The following is a 23,011-nucleotide window of genomic DNA, read 5'->3' as shown; positions in this document are numbered from 1 at the left end:
ATGCAAAATATATGAGGAACTAGTAGCATAAAAGCAACCCAGCTTGAATGTGGGCAGAGGACCTGAACAGGTATTTCTCAAAATAAGAGATACGAGTGTCCAACAAAGTAAAAAATGTGCTCGACATTTCCAATCATCAGAGAAATGCAAATTAAAGCCACGAAGATATATCATATTTGAAAACATCCCATTAGCAGTTACTACTCAAATTTCTTTGCTTAGATTTACTGGGTTGAAATATAAACAACACTTCCTGTTGTGATTAGGTTTGGAGATTATTAAAAAGCCTTATTATTTTTACCCCTGCCACAAATATCAGAAATAATATGTATTTTAAAGAATTGGTAAAAACAGAAACAACCTTTGCTTTGTATCTGTACTACTTAATAAGCACCATTTATTATCTATTACTATTTCTTACATGTGTTTTGTCAATTTTGAAGCTTTTCTAAAACCTGCTTCATGGTTAATGACGCACCAACAAAAAAAGTGTACATTTCATATGAGTAAAACAATTTATTAACAACAGAGTTCTGATGCTTAACAACCAAGGGCTGGGAAACACAGACAAAAAGAACTGTCCTCAGACACAGGGCTTTACACTCTCACCGAGGCCTTGTCACGACCCTCCTATTTAACAATCATGCATTTAGTTACAGCATTTTTCTCTTTCCAATGAAAACATATTATTTACCTACAATGCCCAATTCAACAAATGTACATTTATGTGCAAGAAATTTTGCCTTATAGTTCCTTGTAATTAAAACACATTCCTTTCTTTAAAAGACTTACCTTTTGGACCGGGGATTTAGCTCAGTGGTTCTGCCGCCTGCCTTGAAAGTGCAAGGTCCTAAATTTGATCCCTGGTACAAAAAATAAATAAATAAAATATTTTTGTTGTTGTTGTTTCTTATGTGTTCTCAAAAAGGGGCTTCTAATGCTTTAGGATATAACTTCTTTGCCTCGTGACTTTGTCACATTTCTTAACGTTTTTGTCTGTGAGTTACCTTCCATAGCAGCTCCCTGGCCTTTCATGTATACCCTTCACTAGGCGGCTCTAGATGGGGTGAGCTGTTTCCAGGTTGCCTCTGCTCAGGCACTGAGGGATTTTCAATTCCAGACCAATTTTTACATTCATTTTACAGATCGGAAAGAGCTATGATATTGGAGGGAATGAGGTTGCTGAAATTCGGGCATTAATTAATGAAGGTGGGCACCGGAGCTGTGGCAGAGAGAGGGTCGTGAGAAAGAAAAAATCCACTTGAGGGACATTGTATGGGCAGAGTCCTCCATGGTGATACAGTGATGTACAGTACAAGGAACAGTAGTTCTTCATCCAGTACTAATCCTCACTCCTTGACCACCTCTTTCCAAGCCAATGACTGGAAGGCAGCGTAAGTTGCCCTGGTGGTGGGGGGACTTCATTCTGGACCTGACTGACTGCTTCTTCCTGGTATTTCTTCCTGGTATTCTTCTTTGTGGTTGCGTGTAATTCTTGCTGTTGCACAGGAATCGTGTGTCTCTGTTCTTTGTCTCTGACTCAGAAGCTGCTCTTGTCTATGTGAAGGCTCTCTTGATTGTTCCAGAATCAACCTTTCTCATTCCTCTCTGTGGTTTCCCCCAGACTCAGACCTGGCACTTCTTTTAAGCTGTTGTTTCTTTCTCTCTTGTGCTACATCATTTTTCTAAAAGAACTAGATCTTGGATAATCTCCTCAGGGAGCCAGCCCCTCTCCTAAAAGCACATGTTACAAGATTTTTGACTTGGTTTCTTTGGTCATCAGACTGTTTCCCTAATTTAATAAGGCAGAAAGCTGGCTGATAAAATTTGATTGCTAAGCAGCAGCTTAATTTAGGTCCCAATGTTATGTTTGAAACTTGAGAATGAAGTTGACTTTTTCTCTATATTTTTATGGAACTGCTATTGTGCCAAGGCAGAGCAGCCCCTGAAAGCTGGCATCTCCTGATGTGGGTTAGGACCGCATCATTGGTCCTATAAAGAGAGGTCCCTGTAATGTTCTTTATGGGTGGCCTGAGGAGACAGTGTGTGCACTGAGCCCTGCAGGAGACGCTATCAGAATGACTCCTACCCTTCTCTGGAACACTCTGTGTTCTACCCAGAAGTGCTGGAAATAACGTCAAAGTTCACATGATTTCCCCCAGACCTTGAGAGGCTGCACTGTGGTCCATTCCTTCAAGGGATGGGTGGGAGGGCCTGCTACCAATCCCACTTCCTGGGCTATGAAGCCATTCCTTACACTAATGCTGGGTACCCAGCATTTACACCAGAAGCTCACTGAGAACCAGGACCAGGTTTCATATCCTCCTCCCATCCCCATGTCCCATGGTCACACACTGAACAGAACTAATAGGAAAGTTACATTTCATGTAATCCTGATTTGGTGAATTATTCCACCAAACTAAAGTAAACATAAGGTTACCTCTTGAGTTCTAATGAAAAATAGTTACACGGTAGCTGATAAACAAGAATCCACAGAACCTTGACCATTCTGAGTTGGATGTCATAACCATTCACTGCAGAGGTGCCCGGAAGGAATGAGCCTGGCAACCTTCACCTAAGAATGGGTGTAGAGATAAAAAATGCTTCTCAAATCTAATGTAAAGTTCCAAAATGAACAAAAAGTCACTCTGGCCGGGTGTGGTGGCGCACGCCTGTAATCCCAGCACTCAGGAGGCTGAGGCAGGAGGATCACTGTGAGTTCGAGACCAGCCTGGGCTACATAGTGAATTCTAGGTCAGTCTCAACTACACAGTGAGACCCTGTCTCAAAAAAACAAAACGAAACAAACAAAAAAAGTCGCTCGGTGTCTGTTTTTGGACAGGCGGTCATGGCTGCTCTCCTCATGAAAGCAGGTGGTCTCCTGCAGTCAGGTTTAGCCCCATGCTTTTCCTGTTTCCAGCCTGAGTCTTCATCTTGCTGTTATTCGAGCTGGCCCCGCAGAGCCACCCTCAGGTGTCAAGGGTCCCACATTCTTATCTTCCTTCTCCCTCCATTGCTGCCTCCAGAGTGGGGCAACCCTGAGCTTCCCCCTCGGCTGCTCTAGGCCTTTCCCTCAGGTTTATCAGGGGACACACTGTACCAGGCAGCAAGGGGCCTCCATAGCCACAAGAGCAGTGACAACAAAAACGGCCCTCAATTGCCTTTTTAAGAAATTTTAGCTGCTGGAGTGCATGTGTTCTGAAATTGTTCCTGCTAAGAACAACCCCAACCCAGCTAGCAATGGCCCATTTTCTTTAAGATCAGCCTGCCTGCCTCCCTGAAGGCCTCATTGCCCACACAAAGAAGGACTGGACAGAAGAAGAAAACAGAAATGTTCCATCAGAAGTCTTGTTTCCTGGGGGATTAGATTCACCAGCAGTGCTGGCTGCAACTCTGATTTTAATTAGGGCTTCTAGATTCAGCAAATAAAAATACAGGATGTCCAGTTAATCTTGCATTTCAGATAACAGCGAATATTTCCTTAGTATTTAGATACATCTTGTACAATATTTGGGACCTATTTATACCAAAATATTATTTGTTGCTTATGTGAAATTCAGATTCATTTGGGTGACCCATATCTTATCTGGCAACCCTATTTTAATATTCACATAAAATAAACTAAAAAATCTTCCATGCAATGTACTGGAAAGTTCTGCAGTTCAGCAGTGATAGAGGAAAGTGAATACTGCTGAGCTACATTTGCTGCAGCAAAGAAGTGATTAGCTGGCTGCCGTTCCGCACACACATTAAGCACACACTGCCCAGGCCTGCAGAGAGCACCTCTGTCAACGCCTAGGCAATGATTTACAAAATGGTAAAAATGGAAATTCAGTAGCACCCAGATGGGATGGGGGGAGTGTCAGAACATCAAGTCCTCCCTGCAGTTGCCAAGGGAAAACAAAATAAAACATGATGAAACAAAATGCTTGCAAGAATGTTTCCTTGCACAGAAGCAGAGTTACTGGTAGGGAAGAGTGGGTTAGTTAAAAGCATGGGCAGTTTCAAAAAGGGCACCTTCCTGAGAGCCTTCCATGGGGTTCAGTTCTAGCGCTGGTAACCACAACACTCCCACGTACTGTCCACCGCCTACCAACCTCCTTGCCTCAATGTCTGCTTTGACCTTGGCGGGCTCAGCAGACTGGAAGGAGTTACCTTTAGTTAATTCTATGGCACATTTTGTTTTTTTTGTTTTTTTTTTTTTTTTTTGAGACAGGGTCTTGCTATGTAGTTCAGGCTGGCCTTGAACTCACTACGTAGCCCAGGCTGGCTTTAAACTCCAGGCGATTCTGCTGCCTCAGCCTCCCAGGTGCTAGGATTATAAGCATACGTTATCTCACCCTCCTCACTATGGCAGAGTTTTAAATACTATGAGCCCTGCTATCGCTTGCTGAATTGTACACACACACACACACACACACACACACACAGAAATACCCTGGTATTTACTATCCAATTCCACTGAACACCTCTGACGTGCAAACACTATGCCAGTCACAGGATGAGTGTGGGATGTAAGAGAGGCTGAGTATAGGGGTTGGACCAACACAGTTCTGCCTTTAGGGAGCTTAGAATCCAGCGGGAGAGAGCCACAAAGATGAATCTCCTCTCCTGGAAGAACAAACACTGTCCAGGGGATTGAGTTCATTTGGGAAGGAAGAAGGGGAGCAGGGGAAGGAGGACCAAGAAGCAAGGAAGGTGGAAAATATGCATGCAGACTTTTGCCCATGTTATACTGTAATTTGTGGATTTATGCAGAAGGAACGTCAATGTATTATTTAGACCAATATCTAAATAATAGCTATTAAACTGTATTCAGAATTTAATGGGCTTCAGCCCTACATGGGTCAGTAGAGGAAAAATCAATTTGCAAATTCATGAACAGGATTCTATTTACATTTAGTTATGAAGACCCAGCCACTTAGGATCACCTAAATCTACAGATGGCAGCATGTGGAAAGTTTTTTTGAGTATGCAATGTTATAAACTATGATATGTGAGCAAAATTCAACAAAAAGGAAAAGTAAATGTTCACTTATTTGTATATGAAGAAGATTACCATTAAGCAAAGCAAGAATATGTGAGTCTTAACCCAGAGGTGAATACACAGATTGCTTTTTGTTACTCTCCATTAAAACAGAACTGCGACAAGCACACTTTCCACCAGGTGACCAAGTCATGCTGCTCCCTTGAAGAAGACCTTCCATCTTAGCTACTGCCTTGGCCCCTGCGGCCCCAGGCCACCGCCCTGCCCATCTCCATGCCAACCTCATCACCTGCCATTGTCCCTGCTGCCCCACTTCCGTCACTGTCTGCTCAGCTCCTGCATAGCCAGCTGGTTCTCATAATGGCCCTCAGGTCTGCAGTTTCCTCTGCTTGATATGTGCTGTCCTGTAGTTTCTGCTATGATTTCTTATTGCAGTAAAGATCACAACTCAGGTCTCACCTCAGCACCTGGGCTATTATGATTCAGGCCTAGATGTCCTCCCAAAGCCCTGTGCGCTCACAGGCAGGACTTTTAGGAGGTCATTGGATCATGGGGCATGATACTCACAAGAGGGTTGGTGCACTGATGAGGCTGGAGCTTATCCATGTGATGCTGGGAGGAGAAGCCTGGTGGGAGGAGGCGGTCGCTGGGGCCGTGGCTCGGCAGAGACTATTCCCCGCCCTCTCCTTCCTTGATCCCTCTTTGCTCCTGCTGCCTTTCCATGAGTAATTCGCCCATCTGCCATGCCACCCTGCCTTGGAGCCAGCTAACTGTAGGCTGAAACCTCTACAAACTGCGAGCCAAAATAAGCCTTTCCTTTAACCTGTGGGTTGAGCATCTTGTCCCAACAATGAGAAAGTAACTAAGATACAGGACATTCTATTTACCACAGCTACAGAAGCACTCCATGAAAAGCATCCCCACATTCTAGTGTTTCTTATTTCATACCTCCTCAATCATCTACCAAATTGTTTTTTATTGAAGCTTTCCTTGCGTCCTATTTGACTTCCCAATAAGGGAAAAAAATATTATGTCTCAGTCACTTCCACATTCCCCAATCTAGAGACAGTGCCTGGCACACAGTATATACAATAAACATGTATTAAGCGAACAAATACATTTTGACTCCAGATAAACTGAATAGAAACAACACTTTTCAACTACTCACGTTAGAAAAGACGTACCGATTCATGATGGGAACGAAGTCCCAGACTGATCAATTTTAGAAGAAAAATGTATTCAATCTCCACTCGTAGTAAGGTTATGAGATTTCTTGGGAAGCAGCCTCCTGTTCTAAAATGTCAAAAAAATAGAAAAATGTCTATTCTTCCTCTCAGTCTTTTTCTTCATGTGAAACAGTTTCCTAAAATTTCAAGAGAGGGCTACAGAGCCCTGGCTGTCTGCCAGTTTGCATCATGGATAGATGACTGCTGGCTTGGCTTCTGTACACTTTGGGGAAAGGAAACCTACCCGGAGCTGTAGTTTTAAAAAGAGTTGGGTAAGGATCCCTGGGATTTCCATGCCCCTGGTGCTGTCCGTGCTCACCCTTGACTTCAGTGTAGCCTCTGGAGTCTGCACCTTCCTTAGCCTTTCCCAGGGCTCCACCCCAAGCCCTGAAGCTGCCTGGAGTGGTTTTCACCTGTGTTCAGACACCTACCTGTGTGGTGACTTGTGTGACATGCGTGCCTCAGGGCTCAGTGGGACAGCAAGGGAAGGTTTATTATAATTCTCTGTGGTTTCACCACTGAGCCCGTCTGGAGTTCAGTCCTCCTCAAGGGCAAGGAACAGGTTTACATCATTCCTTTGGTACAATGCCTCAGTATACCAAACATGAATACCTCCTTGCCTGTTATTCATGGCCATTTTTGTCTGGATACCTCAAAATCTTTTCAGGTGGATGTGCCTAGCTCTGGCATGAGTAAATAATCTTACAAACTTTAAGACTCAGGACCACTAATAGTTTCATTTTCCTCTCACTACTTGGCTGGAACTCATATCAAATCACAAATCAGATTTTCCTGAGCCAGGAAGTCAATAAATCACTGGTGTTTCCGCCAGTGTTGCCACCTGGTTTTGAATAGTCAGGCTCAATCACAGCCACAGCATCACTTGCCTAATATGAGAAAGCAGCAAATGTGACAACTCAACTCCTACAGGAATTTGTCACTAAACCTCACAAGATTGCCTTGGGTGGGGTGAGGATCGTTTACCTCCGTCCCCAGGAACCTGAGTTGAGGGTTCCTTCTTCTGATGCAAGCCTCATCTCTGAAGGAAGATGTCGCCTCGTCATCCCTCAGGCTGCTCCCTGAAAACACGACCTTGAGCGGTGGCCTGGGACAGGGGTGGGAGCCTTGCCTTCTTGGCACACCCAGGAAGGACTTGCAGGACCAGCATGGCCTCTGCCTCTCCCAACAAAGCCCAGCACCAGCCTGTGAGGACTTGTCTCAGAGTGTTCCTTCTGTTACATGGAGAAGCTTCCTTCCCTGCCCAGGAAGGCCAGGCCCCAGGCTTGCTATTGAGGAGCCCAGGGTGTGAGACAATGGGAGTGAAGTTCAGGAGGCTGGCCCTGTGTTCTCAAGGGCTCATGGGGGCTGAGAAGGGAGAAGCAGCGTGGAGGAGTGAGATGAGCTTCAGCGTGGAGCTGGGGACTTGGGGTGGAGGAGGCCGGAGAAATGCTGAGCCCCAGTGAGGACTCTGGGATTGTGACTGGCTCAAGGGCCCCCTGCACCCAGCCTGAACCGGCACAGCCTAAGAGACTCAGTGGTGCACAAGAGAAGGCAGCACAGGGCTGGAAGGGAGCTGTGCAGAGCCTCTGTTTGCTCCATGTCTGCTCAGACCCCATGACCAAGATGGTCAGCAGAGGAAGTTACTGGACCTTGACAAAGCAAAGACGAGTGACAGCAGACCTCAGCCACAGAGCGGCAATCAGAGGAGCAGCTGCTCGACTGGACAGAGACACCCTCTGCAAAGCCCAATCTGAGGATCTCTTCCCCTCAGAGCTCAAAAACAATGTGACCCTCATGTACTCAGATGCCAATCCGAGAAATAGGATGGGAAAAGAATGAAAGGCAGTGAGAGACGGAAGCGTTCCAATGAAGCTGCCAAGGCCGTTCCTTGCAGTGCTTAATTAACTTTTGACAGATCAAAATTTGAAGGAAAAGGAGAGGATGTAGATGTGAAAAGAGATAAATATTTTCCATTGACCAGTCTAAATTATTCATCTTGCCCAGTGTGCTGGGGGTGGGTCCAAGAAGAACAGGATAGATGAAAGAAAGAAACTGCATTTGCTCTGCAGGTCTATGTGCTTAGTGCTCTAATGCACGGAAGTAATAGGAGATACTTTTTGTTGTGGGCCAAGCTTATACCTGCAAGGTACCCTCAAGGTGACACTGGATAGGCAGAAAGTGGGCATATGCAAAGCTGTTTGCTAAATATGTGATGGGAAATAATTCTTTCTTTGTCTTTAAATGTAACTGACCAGCTCTATGATTCTCAAGCAGGGGTTGCAAACTGCAAATCTCCTCAGGCGTCAGATAATATAGAATGGGTCAAGGGACCAAAAGGGAACCAAAACAGGTTAACATTGCAACAAGGACAGCCATAGCCCAACTTTGGCAAAGAGGAAAATGGACTTTAAAAAAAATTTTAAATAGTCTGATTAAAAAATTCAACCTTTAAAAAATACTGTGCAAACTTAGCAAAACAAAAGTATGGGCCAGATATAGCCTTTGGTCTACAGCTTGTGTTTAGCATTCCAAAAGATTTATGAGGTTTCCTTGGAAAGCAGTGCTTTTGTGGTGTCTCTCCAAAATATTCATACCACAGTTTCAACTTGTAGACTTTTCTTTAGAGTAGTCAAGTTGCAGCATCCACAAACTTTTTTTGGGGGGCGGGGTAAAGCTTCGGTATCGCAAAATGTTTTCAGAATTCTTTTGGGATTGCCTTCAGAAAGGTTTACAAATCACTTATATTACTTTGTATTCTTATCAAGTTTTTTTTTATGAAACTATCATTTCTTTGCTTGATTTCAATCATCTCCACCAGATGTGGCTCTGAATCATTTTAAGTTATTTTCAGAAATCACATCCATTCTGAATGCACAGTGATATACTACCCAGGGAATCATTCAAAAGAATGTGCTCCAAAATCATTGATACTTTTAGAGCTTTTAAGATAACAATGTTTAAAGGGACAAACCACTCATCTCTTCCCATTCTTACTGGTTTGAAAACCAGCCACTAATGAAAGCCTTTATCTCATTAATTTCACCCGTGTTGGATATTCTGGGTGGTGCTTTGACATTATCCCTTATAAATTCTGCTGTATGAAATCAATTGTATGTTTTTATTATCTAATGCTAAGAATCATCAGCAAGGTGCAGAAATATGAGTATTAGGTCTGTAATTGGATAACATCTGAAATAATATCCAAAGTGTTGAGAAGTGGAGCAGGGTGCATTATATCGTTGTTCTGGACTTTTTGCTGCATATGCGGTGGCTCTGTGTAACAGTGTTTCTAGAAGCCCCTGTTAAATGCAGTATCCCACCAGTTCTTGGAATATTGAACAAACGCTAGTGTAGTTATCAACCACATAAAGAATGCAGTTTTCTCTCAGTTATTTAAACAGAAACAAAATCTAAAGAGGAATGTGAAATATGGACCGTTGAACAGACCATTCTGTTTCTGTTGCATCTAATTTCAACTCACGGGCACACTGGAAATGCAGTAGGTCCTCTGGGCTTTGGCCTGTCCTCACTGATACGTACCAGTAACCATCCTAGATCACAATCCAGTATTCTGATTCTGTCTTATCTTTGATGGAATCCATCCATTCTCTCTCTCTCTCTCTCTCTCTCTCTTTTTAAACATTCTGATTTTGATCCCACTCAGATCCTACTCATCTGCTCAGTCGGTTTCTAGTTTTGAATTTTATGACTTGAAAGTTTTCTTTTTAACCTCGAGGACTAAAACAACAATGTCAACTTTTAATTTTCTCACATAAAGTTGTTTTTTCAAAACCATACCACCTACAGTTACCATATTTGATGAAAGTAAATTTTTGCTTTAGAAAAAAATTCTAGAATAAAGACACTGGAATAAACCTTTTTTTTTTTTTTTTTTAAAGACAAAGTCTCACTGTATAGTGCAAGCTAGTCTTGAACTCACTATGTAACCCAGGCTGGCCTCAAACTCACAGTGATTCTTCTGCCTTAGACTGCGGATTGCTGGGACCATGCCCAGCCATAAAGTTATCTTTTAAAAACAATCCTACGTGATCACATCCATTAGGATAGCTACTATTTAAAAAATAACAGAAAACAAGAAGTGTTAGTGAAGATGCGGCAATATTGGAACTCTTGTACACAGTTACTGAGAATGTAACATGGTGTAGCCACTAGAGAAAACAGTGGAGAGATTCCTCAAAAAAATCAAAAATAGAATTATCATATGATTTGGCTATTCTACTTCTGGTCATATACCCCCCATTGAAAACTGGGATGCAAATAGTTCATAGCATCATTTAAACTAGTCAGAAGATGGAATCAACATGAGTACTGGGGGCAGGGCACAGCCTGCCTCAGCCTGCCCCTACTTCACAAGATTACTTGGACTACTGAACAGATAGACACAATATGGTACATACACATGACATACATTATTCAGCCTTACTAAGGAAGAGGATTCTAACCTTAAGGACATTATATGCAGTGAACTAAGCCAGTCACAAAGGGACACTGTATGATTCCACTTGTATGAAATACCCGCACCATCAAATTCGTAAATGGTTGCTGTCAGGGAGTAAAGGGGAAAATGAGGAGTTGTCATTGAATGGGTAGAGTTTCAGTTTTCCAAGAGGAAAAAATTTCAGAGATCTGTTGTGCAATAATGGGAATATAGTTAACAGGACTGAACACTAAAAAGGTTAAGACTGAAAATTTTATGTTATATATGTATTTCACAATTAAAAAGAAACAAAATGAACTAAATGAAGCGATTGGTTTTTTTAAAAAATCAAAAGTACATACAGGATTATATGTCTTGCATCACTCACCTCTGATAAAACCTTCAACACAGAGGACCAGTATACTCTGTGACTGTTTGGGAACCATTGGGCCACGAGGTTTTAGGCCCACGTTCTAGGCTAGAATCAGAGAGGTGGTGCAGCCCTGGCCTAAATCAGCCAGGGCAGTGGTCTGAGCTGCAGAAGCTCCATGCGAGGAGCCTGGGCTTGTCCCACAGGCAGTGGGAGTCAGCAAGTCTGTGCAACCCCAACTGCAGGTGAGGAATTCGAACTCTAGATCGTGCAATTCTATAACAAGAGATATTTATTAGCATGATATGATACTCATCTATTTTTAAAGCAAAGTGCTAATCATTCAATTTTTCTTTTTTTGTACTGGAGATCAAACTCAGGACCTTGCATTTGTAAAGCAAGTAGGGTGCCACTGAGCTAAATCCCCGGCCCAAAGTGCTAATCTTTGAATGGATACTGGCTGAGTGCTGGGGCAGTATCTGGAGCTCCCACCGCCACACTAGTTCTCTGCCTTGGACGAAGCCCTGCAGGGGTAGGGGATGTCTTTACAACCAGGAGGTTCATACTGGTGAACTCCAGTCAACCCCGGCCTGCCTTGCAGGTTCCTAATCAGGGTCTTTCTGAAAATGTCCAAACCCTGCTGCCCTGGACAAAAGGGGCAGTTACCTGTAACCTGTCACTGGAGCAAGTTAGCTAGGGAAAGCTGAGTGGCCCAGCTCAGGCTTAGAGGGGGAGGAGGGATGGCCAGCAGCTGGCCCAGCTGGAAAGTCATGGAGAACCTGGGGAATGCGGTAAGGATATGGGCAGAGAAGTTAGACAGAGCAAGTGGAAAAACACCTCTCCCTTCCCTCTCTTCAAGGGCATATTCACATGCCTGCCATAAGTAATTGACCTTGGAAACTCATAGAAGCAAGAACAGTTACTAATTTCCTCTTTCTCCCACCACTGTCTTGGACCTTTTATTAAATCACAAAGCAGACTTTCTGAAGCCAGGATGCCAATAAATAGTTGGGTATGGAGAAGACGATCACAGTAGGAAGATGTGGGAAAGTTGAGGTAGGGAGACTAACAGGGTAGGCAGGGTCAAGTAAACTATTTCTTAAATGAACCAATAGTAGGTTAGAGTGGGAACGAGTTGAGGGTTGACTGTCTGTTTGGGCTGCTACAACAAAATATCTGTAGTCAAAAACAGGATGTAGAAGGACCCGAGCAGAAGGCAGCTGTTCATTCCTCGGCAACCAAGAAGCAGAGGAGCAGAGGCACCTGGGGAATGAACACACTTTTCCAGGTCATTGCTTCCAGTGACACTCCTCCACCCAGGCCCCACCTCCTAACAGCACCCTCAGCTACTGAACTCATCAATGGATGAATATAGCGCCCTCATGATCCAACCACCCTCTAAACACAAGAAAGCTTTTATCTAATTCATAACATCTCAGATATATGAATGGGTACCTGAGGCTTCCAAAAATAGTCAACAACCAGCTGAGGAAGGAGGGATGCTGATTTGTAGAGCGGTATGGAACATGTGATTTAAGTGAGGCATTTAAATTAGGATAGTTGTAGTCAGGTGTGGCACAAGAGAGCTATTTAAAGTAGAATTTAAAGTATTTAAAGTAGTGAAAGAGTAGGTTTATTACTCATAGGTCCCAGAGAGAAGAGAGCAGCATGTCTTTCAGGGTCAGTGCGAAGAGCAGGCCATCTGGGACATGTGCCTTCAACAGCAGGTGAGAGCAAGAGAGAGGGGAAGGGGACAGGGGACCAAAGTGGGATCCAAGGCTTTGCCCAAGTGAGTTCTGTGTGGCAGGGTTAGACTGGTTAATCTTTTAGGGAGGGTAAGGCTAAGCTTGAGAGCTTAGGAGTTACATTATTGGCTTCACTAGGCTTACGGCAGAAGTAAAGGGGTCAGACATATCAGTGCAGAGCCTTACTGTCGACAGCATGAGAACTGAATGGAGATTTTCTCAAGCCTGCTGGCCAGGAGTGAAAAGCTAGGGGCGGGCTAAGAAGACAGATACCAAGGATGGCATTCATATGAATGAGAGTTATGACAATCACCTTGACTAATTTCAAGCTTCTAACCCAGCAATGATGAACACAGAGTTGGAAAGAGGTACAGACAGTTTGCTCCTGGGTTACTGCTTAGAGCCATTTCCACTTCCTGTCTGCTTAGATGATGCAAGCAAGTTCCGCAAAAGCATTTCCCTGTGCATTACTAGCAGAGCCACTGCTCCAACCTAGATCTCATCCCCAAACCATCCTCTCAATCAGCCCGGTAAAGCACATTTATATTAAACACCCAGGGTGTAAAAAGGATGTCCCTTGCAGTGCTGGCTGTAGCAAAGGAAGGGAAGGGATGAATGAGAGAGGGCGTTTTCTTTTCATAGGACATACTCTAAAAAACAAATACTTTTCATTTTCCTCAGCTCAGCGGTCTGAAAAAGAACAGTTCAAAGATCAATGACTAAGGAATATCCAGCTGCCAAAAGAAAATGGTCTTTGACCTCAGTTGAAAGTGACTAAGACTTCCTGGGTCAGAGGCAGGAAGAGTCCTAGGGACTCACAGGGAGTCCTAACAGAGTCCTGTGGGAAGAGCTGCAAGAAGTTTTCCTGTCACTCATAGAATTCCATCTAAAACAGTGTAGGGCGGAGCACAGAGAGATACATGTAAGACCTCTTAAGGCTGTGGAATTAAAGATTTTTCTAGCCAAACACAGTGAGTTGGTGGTGATGGTGGGTAGAAACTGGTCCTTCTATACACCTACATGTGGCCTGCTGTACCCAGCCTTGCAGTGAAAACCCTGGCTTGACTGGGGCCACTGGCACTTGGTGCGTGATTTGATGTGCAGAGAGTGTGTGGCACATTGGAAAGAGCCTGGGACAGGATTCTAGTCCAGCTCTGCACACAGGGCGGGCTGACCTTGAATACACTACTCTGAGTTTATTTTTGTCATTTGCAATGCAAGTGTTAGACTCAATTGATTTTTAAAATCCCTTCCAACTCTAAAAGGCTGCAATTCTGTGACTCTTAAATGTTTTTTATTTCCTAAGTGATATGCTTCAGGCTGAAACTGTGACTAAGCAAAACTAACTTGGAAATAGAACACCAATAACAACATGCATCTGCACGGTGCTTATTACTACCAGACACATTGAGGTATTTTACATATGTCAAATCATTATCTGTTTTGTTTTTTTTCCCACTACTTGGATTTAACCCAGGTCCTTCACACTGAGGTATATCGCCAAACCCTTCTTTTTTTTTTTTTTTTTTTTTTTTTTTTTTTTTTTTTTTTTGAGCCAGGGTCTTGCTATACTGCTGAATTAAATCACTTAATCTTTATAACAATCATTTGAAGTTGATAACATCTCCATTTAACAGATGGAGAAACTGAGGCACAGAAGTAAAGTAAGACTGTGGTAGGAGCTGTTCTTATCACTGTTGCACCGATGAAGAAACTAAGGCATACAGACAGTGGTGTGCTGTGAACTTGCAGCAGAGATTAAAAGGGCCCCAGAGGCTTGTGGCCAAAGGAATCTGGGGAAACAAATAAATGAGGCCAGTTCTTCCCTGTCATGTGCCCCCACCCCTACGCAACACCACCACCATGGAGCAAAGAACAGCTCACTTCCCTGCGTTGCCCTCCCTGGTGCATTGCTGAGTCTCCTCGGCTGTGCCTGGCTGTGCCGGTTCAGGCTGGGTGCAGGGGGCCCTTGAGCCAGGCACAATCCCAGAGTCCTCACTGGGGCTCAGCATCTCTCCGGCCTCCTCCACCCCAAGGCCCCAGCTCCACGCTGAAGCTCATCTCACTCCTCCACACTGCTTCTCCCTTCTCAGCCCCCATGAGCCCTTGAGAACACAGGGCCAGCCTCCTGAACTTCACTCCCATTGTCTCACACCCTGGGCTCCTCAATAGCAAGCCTGGGGCCTGGCCTTCCTGGGCAGGGAAGGAAGCTTCTCCATGCAACAGAAGGAACACTCTGAGACAAGTCCTCACAGGCTGGTGCTGGGCTTTGTTGGGAGAGGCAGAGGCCATGCTGGTCCTGCAAGTCCTTCCTGGGTGTGCCAAGAAGGCAAGGCTCCCACCCCTGTCCCAGGCCACCGCTCAGGGTCGTGTTTTCAGGGGGCAGCCTGAGGGATGATGAGGCGACATCTTCCTTCAGAGATGAGGCTTGCATCAGAAGAAGGAACCTGGGACGGAGGTAAACCATCCTCACCCTGCCCAAGGCAGTCTTGTGAGGCTTGGTGAGTTCCAGGGTGCAAATTCTGTAGTTTTCCTAGCTTTCTATACTATTATGCTAGCTCACACTCAGTCCTTAGCATGTCATTAAACATTTTAGTCGAATTCTCCTTAACAAGTTGTATGGCACCCAGGAACATCTGTCCTGGATAGCGGAGTGGGTAAGGCCTGTTCTTCCTTGGAAGTGCCTCTCTTTTCTTGGATTTCAAGCTAAGTGTTTGCCCTGAAACTGTGTCTCACTGAACAACTGCGAATTTGCAGATTTTCTTTCTGGCAGCTCATTACTCATTTGAATAAGGCCCCAAACATTGAAGAGTAAGACTGCAATAAACCAACAGAGTCAAAGGATGCAAGAAAATCATTAGTGATAAACTAGAGAACTAATCATTAGACACCAAGACAAAGATCTTGGGTGTTAAACATATGATAAGGGCCCAACCAGGCTGGCGGCAAAGGGAGCAGATGTCTACTGGTTCTCATTCAAAGCCTTTTAGAATTCTACAGTTCATTTAACACATTCATATTATTTTGTTAAAAAGATTTTATTCTGGGCAAAGAAGTAAAACTTAGGCATTGGTAAAAAGGCTCTTCGCAAATGGCATTAGGAAAACTGGATAGGCACTTGTAGAAGACTGAAACTAGATTCCCATCACTCACTCTGTATAAAAATTGATTCAAAACGTATCAAAGACCTAAGATCAGAAATTTTGAAACTGCTAAAACAAAGGAAACACTTGAAACCATAGGCAAAAGCAAAGATGTCTTCAATTGGTGTCCAATAGCACAGAAAATAATAACAAGAATCAACAAGTGAAAATACATTAAATTTTAAAATAGTTCTGCACAGCAAGGAAAATGACAGAGTGAAAACACAGCCCAAAGAATGGGAGAAAATCTTTACCAGTTACTTTTGGACAGAGGATTAATATTTAGACTATATAAAGAACTCGAAAATCTTAAGAAAAAAAATCAAAGAGCCCAATCAATAAATGAGCAGATGAATTGAAATGATACTTTTCAAGAGAAGTACAAATGGCCAATAAGTGTATGAAGAAAAAGTCACTCAACACCTTTAGCCATCCAGTAAATGCAAATCAAACCTCATTCCATCTCACCCTACTCAGAATGGCTGTCATCAAGAACAAAAAACACAAGAAACGCTGGTGAGAAGGTGTGTATGTGTGTGTGGAAGGAAGACTTGTGTGCTGTTAGAGGGAATATAAATTAGTACAACCACTATGGAAATCAGTATAGAGGTTCCTTGGAAGAAACTAAAAGTAGAGCTACAATTTGATCCAGCTGTACCAGTCCCGAAGCCATTAGAATGAGCAGACTATAGAGGTTCCTGCACACCCATGGTTATTGCAGCACTACTCACAATAGCCAAGATAGGAAACCAGCCTAGGTGCCCATCAGCAGATGAATAGATGATAAGGAAAATGTAGCGTGAATGTAATAATAATGGAGTATTCTTTGGCCACAAGGAAAAACAAAATTCTGTCATTTGCAAGGTGATGACAACCATGGTGCTGAACAAAACAAGCCAGATTTAAAAGACATATCAAAAAAAATAGAAAGACACATATCTCATGTTCTCCCTAATATGTAGAATCTAAAATGATGATAAGAAATAGAAGGGAGACTATTACTAGACGAAAAGAATGGAATAAGAGGGAGGAGGGTGTACGGGCAGGTGATGGGGGAATGGGAATGGGTGTGAGCAAAATATATTTATGCATTGAAACCCACTCCCAAAAATGGGAGACTAAGGGAAAGGGGAGGGCAAGGGAGTTAAAGGCAGGTTTAAAATGCTCAGAATATGTTCAGTGTATGTATGAATCTGCCAAAACGAAGTGCATTCATCTGTATAATCAATACAAATGAGTAGAAACTTTATTTTTAATATGTTTTTGTTAGTCTATATTAATTTTACAAAATACTGGGTTTCATTGTGGCATTTTTCATACCTGCATGTATTTCGACTACATTCATCCCCTGTCACCCTTTCTTTCCCTCCTTCCCTCTTAGTTCCTTGTTCTTGTCTAATAATAGTCTCCTTTGTATGTTTAGGTCACCTTTGGTTTCTTTCTTTTTATTTTAGAGTCCACATATTACAGAAAACATGCAGTAACTGATCCTTGTCTAAGTCTGGCTTATATCACTCAACGTAATCATCTCCAGTTCCCTCCACTTTCCTGAAATGCCATAATTTCTTTTTTCTTTGTGGTTGAATAACAAAAGTAAGTAAAAACTTTGGAAAGTGATTTTAAAGTTATGAAGCAGTAACAACATCGAATTTATCACTAAAATCTTATTTTCACTAAGGCATCAGTAATAAGCAAAGGATCTCAGTCATGCATTGTTGATTGCTGGTGCAATCTGGGGATCCAGCATCAGAACAAAAGAACTCAAATGTGTGCCCCTGAGAGATTGAATCAGCTCCTCTTCAACAAACAGAAATTATAAGGCAAGGAAATGCTGGCTCCTGGTTAAGTTGGCATATCTGTGTCTTCTTTGTCTATTTGATGACTTAAACATTTGGAGTTGTTTGTGGTACCAAATTAGCATCTTAGAGTATCCTTAAAATTACTACTTACATAATTAAACCTCAAAAGGTGAGCCTAAGTAGCAGGTCTACATGTTGAAATCCCTGTGGAGCAAGCAGCAACACTGCAGTCTTGATTAGAATTCATGTTGGCCTCTTTCAAGCTTCATTCCAGCAAACAAATACTTTGCCATCTGCTGACACCCAACTGTTACCTAAGCTGCAACCAGAGAGTTCCCAGACAGCACGGCACCCTGAACGATGTGAGCCAGATTCCATTTTTCTTCCGTTTTAGCACTTTCTTTAATCAAGCACTCACTGAAAGAAATGAGACAAAATGATCTGAACTGTTAATATTTTAGCTATTAGCAAATTCCTTGAATATATTCCAATTAGTGGTTTAGAACTTAATCTGAAAAAGGAAATAGCTTTTACTTACGTAGAAATGTAGAAATGTGAAACTTTGGAAATGTAGAATGTTCTTAATGCCTCTGAGGGATAAAACCATCAAAATTTGGGCCACTAGTTCCCATCCTGGCCAAGTCACTCATGAAAGAAAACAAAAGCTTAAAATTATTTAATTTCATGTATCTTCAAATAAACAGATCAACTAAAAAGCAAGATGCAATGACCAAGAAAAAAAAAAAAAGTTAAACAAAGTTCCAGTGAGAAAAGTCAGATATTCTACATGGAATTTATAATCTCCCTGCTTCTCAGGGAATTCAGGATTGAAACAGGACAGAGTCTTAAATAGAAGGTCACTTTGCAAAGAGAGGGCTCTGTTATCAATTGGCTGAAATGTCCCTTAAAGGCCCATGTGTTAAAGGCCTGGTCCCCAGTATGGCACTGTTGAAGGTGGTAGAACCTTTAAGAGGTGAGGCCTAGGGGAACGTCCTTAGGGTGTGCTTAAAGGGGATATGGGGACCCCAACCCCTTCCTCTCATTCTTTTTTTTCCAGGCTCTTATGAGGTGAACAACTCCTACCATATATTCCCCACCATGATCTGTTGCCTCACCACAGGCTCCAAAGTGGTAGATTATGGGACTGAATCTTCTGAAACAGTGAGCTAAAACAGACCATTTTTTCCCTTCTTCTTCTTTTTAAAAGTTGAATACCTCAGATATTTTTGTAGCAATAGAAAGCTGACTAACACAGGTTCCCACCACTTCCATGAGCAGACAGTTGCTCACTGTCACAGACAATGCCATTCAGAAGCCAGAAGCTTCTCCAGGGCCAGCAGCCTCCCCAGATTCCAAGCCCTGCCCACTAGACTGGAGGTAGGGCTTTCTGTTGCAAAGCTGCCAGAGCAGAGGCTTTCCACACATATGACTTTCTAACCACAGCAGAGGAAAAAAAATAGTAGTTTCTTTGGGCAGAAAGAAATTCTTCCAGTGCATAATGAATTATATCCTATACTATTACTGATCGTGTATGCAAGAGCAATTTGTAATAGTGCGAATTAGCCTAGACGAGTTGTGGGAATAGAATTGGAGTGTGCACGTTGTAGCGTTTATCTGTGCAAATCTTGCCTATTATCTGAGTGACCTCAGGGTAATTGCTTTACCAGACTGTGCCTATGATTTTTTTTTTCCATCTATGTAGTGAAGACAGGGCCCACTCTTCTATGGGAGGGGAGACTAATACCTTAATATCCACCTCACAGTGTTACAGTGAGGGCTCAATTAAGTTATTGCAGGATTTTTCAAAATTGTCCTCCCCTGGTCTTTGAAACCCCTGACTGCTCTGCAGTTCCATGTGACAGCCTGGGTCCAACTGGATGCTTCACACATCTCATCTACAGCTCTTCCTTGGGCCCACTGGCCTGATTCTTGGGCTGTGCTGGGATTATATAGTTACAAGATAAATTATTGCTGCCTTACAGAATAAGTAAGAATAGTATTTATATAGTTGTTCAAAGATTTGAGAACTTACAATTCCATATGCCATTGGGCCAAAATATTAGGTGTCCAGGCCTGTGAGATAGCACAAAGTGATCACCACCCTAGAGCAAACAATCCCTACCCAAACCTTAGAAATCCACTCTCCACCTGTACTCTGTCCTCACCCAAACACCTACACCTTTCCTCCAAGAAAACCCCTGCCCTGACTTCTAACACTTAAGTAGTTTTCCTGCTTTCAAATCTTCTGTAATTGCAGAGGAAGAAGTATGTCTGGTTTCTTTCACTTGATATTAGAATTGTGAGAAGCGTTTATGCTGTTGCACATAAGGGGGGTTTGCTCTGAACATTTATCTCAGTGTCATTTGGAGCACGTATGTAAGCATTACCGAGGTGTAACTGGGGGGTAAATGACAACTCACAGGACACGTGTTTGTGCAAATATGGTACATAATGCCAAGTAGTCTCCATAGTATTTGTACCAATGTACACTCGTGCCAGCCATGTGTGAGCATTCCAGGTGCTCCGTGTCCTCCTCAAAACTAGGTATTGCCAGTCATTTCATTTTTAATTTTAGCCACTTCAGGATTATAGTCCAAATGCCTTGCTCAGGTTGCCATTCACATTTTTCTTTCTCTTTCTTTCTTTTTTTTTTTTTTTTTTTTTTTTTTTTTTTTTGCAGTACCGGGGATTGAACACAGGACCTTGTGCTTGTGAGGCAGGTGCCACTGAGCTAACTCTTCTCAAATGACTAAATACTTCATCATATGAGATCTTTTTTCTATGAAAATAAAATTTCCTTCAGTTTGTACAATTACTTCTTTTACTTTCTAAAAAGTTAAGTCAATTTTTCACTCCTGGAAAAAACCCAGTGTGATCTTTATATTTTTGCTCAATTTGATTTGATGTTATTTTGCTTAAGATTTTTTGCATCTATGTTCAAAGAAGAGATTAGCCCACACTATTCTTTCATGTGAAACTCTTAGGTTACATTGACATTGTAAAAAAAAAATTCCAAATATTAGTGTTATCTACTCCTTAAAGGTTTGGAAGAATTCATTGGTAAGACCATCTGGTCTCGAAGTTTTTTTGCTTTATTTGGTTTTGTAGGAAACTTTTTGCTGTTGTTGACTTCTTAGAAAGCAGATAGAAAAATGCACACATATTTATACAGTGAATACATTTTTACAGAATATAGCTGAGTGACCAATACCCAACATTAAGAGACTTGCTGACTTTTATCAGTTTTGGAAAATTCTTAGAACATTACCTCTTTAAACATCGCTTTAGCCGCTTTCTCTCTTTTCTTCCACAGGACCCCAATTATGCATTATGCTCTGCCATAAATTTTGTGACTCTTCTCTATATTTTTGAATTATTTGGTCTCTCTGTACGTCAGAGTAGATTTTATTCTGACCTATTTTCTACTTATTTTCTGTTATGTCTAATCTATTAAATCCAATTCACTGTTTTTTTAAATTTCATTTGTTACTTTTTTCAGTTTTAGAAGTTTACTTTGATTTGAGTTTTCAGTTCGCCTTTGAAATCCTTTCATATATAAATTATTTTATATATTAATAGTAATTTGAATTCCATATCAAATCTTAATATTTGAATACCCTGTTGGACTTTTTTTCTATTGATTTTCCCCCTGGTAGTTCTTTTCCTTTTCATAGGCCTGGTTATTTTTCATTGAGTGCTAATACTGTATAGATAGAAGAAAATGTAGATATACTGAGACTGTTGGAAGATACTGTTTTAATAAGTGGTTTATTCCAAAGATTTAATATTCTTATAGATTTTTTAAAAAACTGATATAAAAATTATGGCAACAACCACTGGCAAAATGAGCCCTGGACAAGGAATTTGCTGGCCTGTCAATCTTTCAGGAAACTGCCATATCTCATACCAGTGCTTCTGGCCAATCAGACTTTACTTCTGACTTACTGACATATAAACCAGATGAAATGTTAATCTATCCCAAAGCTTCAGGACATTATAGATCTTGCACCCACCAACCACTACCTGACCAAGTGACTGTATCTTTATTCAAATTCCTGAGAATTATAAAAGTTTCAGCTAAACCTGCATACAGATGCTCCTCAACTAATTATAAATTGAAAATATAGCAAGTAAAAACTGCACTTAATACACCTAACCTGCCAAACAACAGAGTACTGGTCATTTACCTTGTGTTTACATAGCTAACTGGAAGCCACCACTCACCGCTGCTGCCCAGCATTGTAAGAATACTGTACCATGTGTTGCTAGCTAAGGAAAGGATCAACATTCAAAACCTGAAACGTGGTTTCTACTGAATGCCTATTCTTTTTGCCCTGTTGTAAAGTCAGAAAATCCTAAGTCAAACCATCATACATCAGGAAGCATACATACCGGTTTCCCTTTGGACAGGTATGTCCCTCCTGGTTCCGTCTTCCATATCTGGGAAGGTGTGTGGAGACATGTCCAAGACAGGCAGCAAGATCAAGCTGAGAAGTCTCAGCAGACACCAAGGACAATCATATCAAGTATAGTATAAGAAAATTTATGTCAGTGTCATTAGATTTTGTGTTACTTTCTTCATCTGTCAGCTTTACTGAAGATAAATTACATCTCACTGTTTCAAATTTGAAATGTTTTTATGAGTAAAGCAGAATTTTACTTAGAGCTCACTGATCGGTGATAAGTTTTCCCAGAAAGCATTTATTTCTGGTTCTGGCAAGCAGTTAGGCTAGGGATGACTGCCTTAATCCCATCAGGGACTGAACTAATTTAGAATTGAGTTTTAGTCCTGTGAGTTTTTTATTTCTAACTCATTCTTATGCTTACACCTCTCTATAGTCATTTTCAGGGTCCTAACCATATGTCTGGGGGTTACCAAATCCTGCTGTCTCTGGACAACTCTCGCTTGTCTTTCCACTCTTGAAATTTCCCAAGGGTCGTCTGAGTTTGCCAATTTCTACTTTCACTTTCAGAACTGACAGTGCCTGAAAGAAAACATGACCTTGAATATTAGGTTCATCTTTCTTGGCTTCTTTCTTCTTCCAGATGTCTGTCACAGAGTTTTTACTTCCTTAGTAGCTTTTCTTTTTTGTTGTTGTTGGTTATTTTTGGTACCGGGGATCGAACTCAGGACCTTAGTGGAACCACTGAGCTAAATCCCCAGCATACTTAGTAGCTTTTCAATTCCTTCAAATAGATTTTTTAAAAATATTTTCCAGTTATTCATAGCAGGAAGTTGCCCAAGACAGCTTACCCAGTTTTGGAAGTTAAATCTCATTATCCATGTACTCCCCAAAAAGATC

General features: G+C 42.0%; 1 long non-coding RNA gene across 1 annotated transcript; it reads right to left on the bottom strand.

Moving 5' to 3' along the window:
- Positions 1 to 5,212: 5,212 nt before the first annotated feature.
- LOC104873516 lies at positions 5,213 to 22,788 on the bottom strand. Its single transcript, XR_783496.3, has 4 exons — positions 22,101 to 22,788; positions 18,247 to 18,353; positions 17,860 to 18,125; positions 5,213 to 6,280 (listed from the first exon to the last, which is right to left on the bottom strand). It is a non-coding gene; the product is annotated as an uncharacterized LOC104873516 (long non-coding RNA).
- Between the last annotated feature and the right edge of the window lie 223 nt (positions 22,789 to 23,011).

Source organism: Fukomys damarensis, unplaced genomic scaffold (genome assembly GCF_012274545.1).
Source record: "Fukomys damarensis isolate Sample0158 unplaced genomic scaffold, DMR_v1.0_HiC HiC_scaffold_35, whole genome shotgun sequence".
NCBI lineage: Eukaryota > Metazoa > Chordata > Mammalia > Rodentia > Bathyergidae > Fukomys > Fukomys damarensis.
This window is presented reverse-complemented; position numbering and strand designations above follow the sequence as displayed.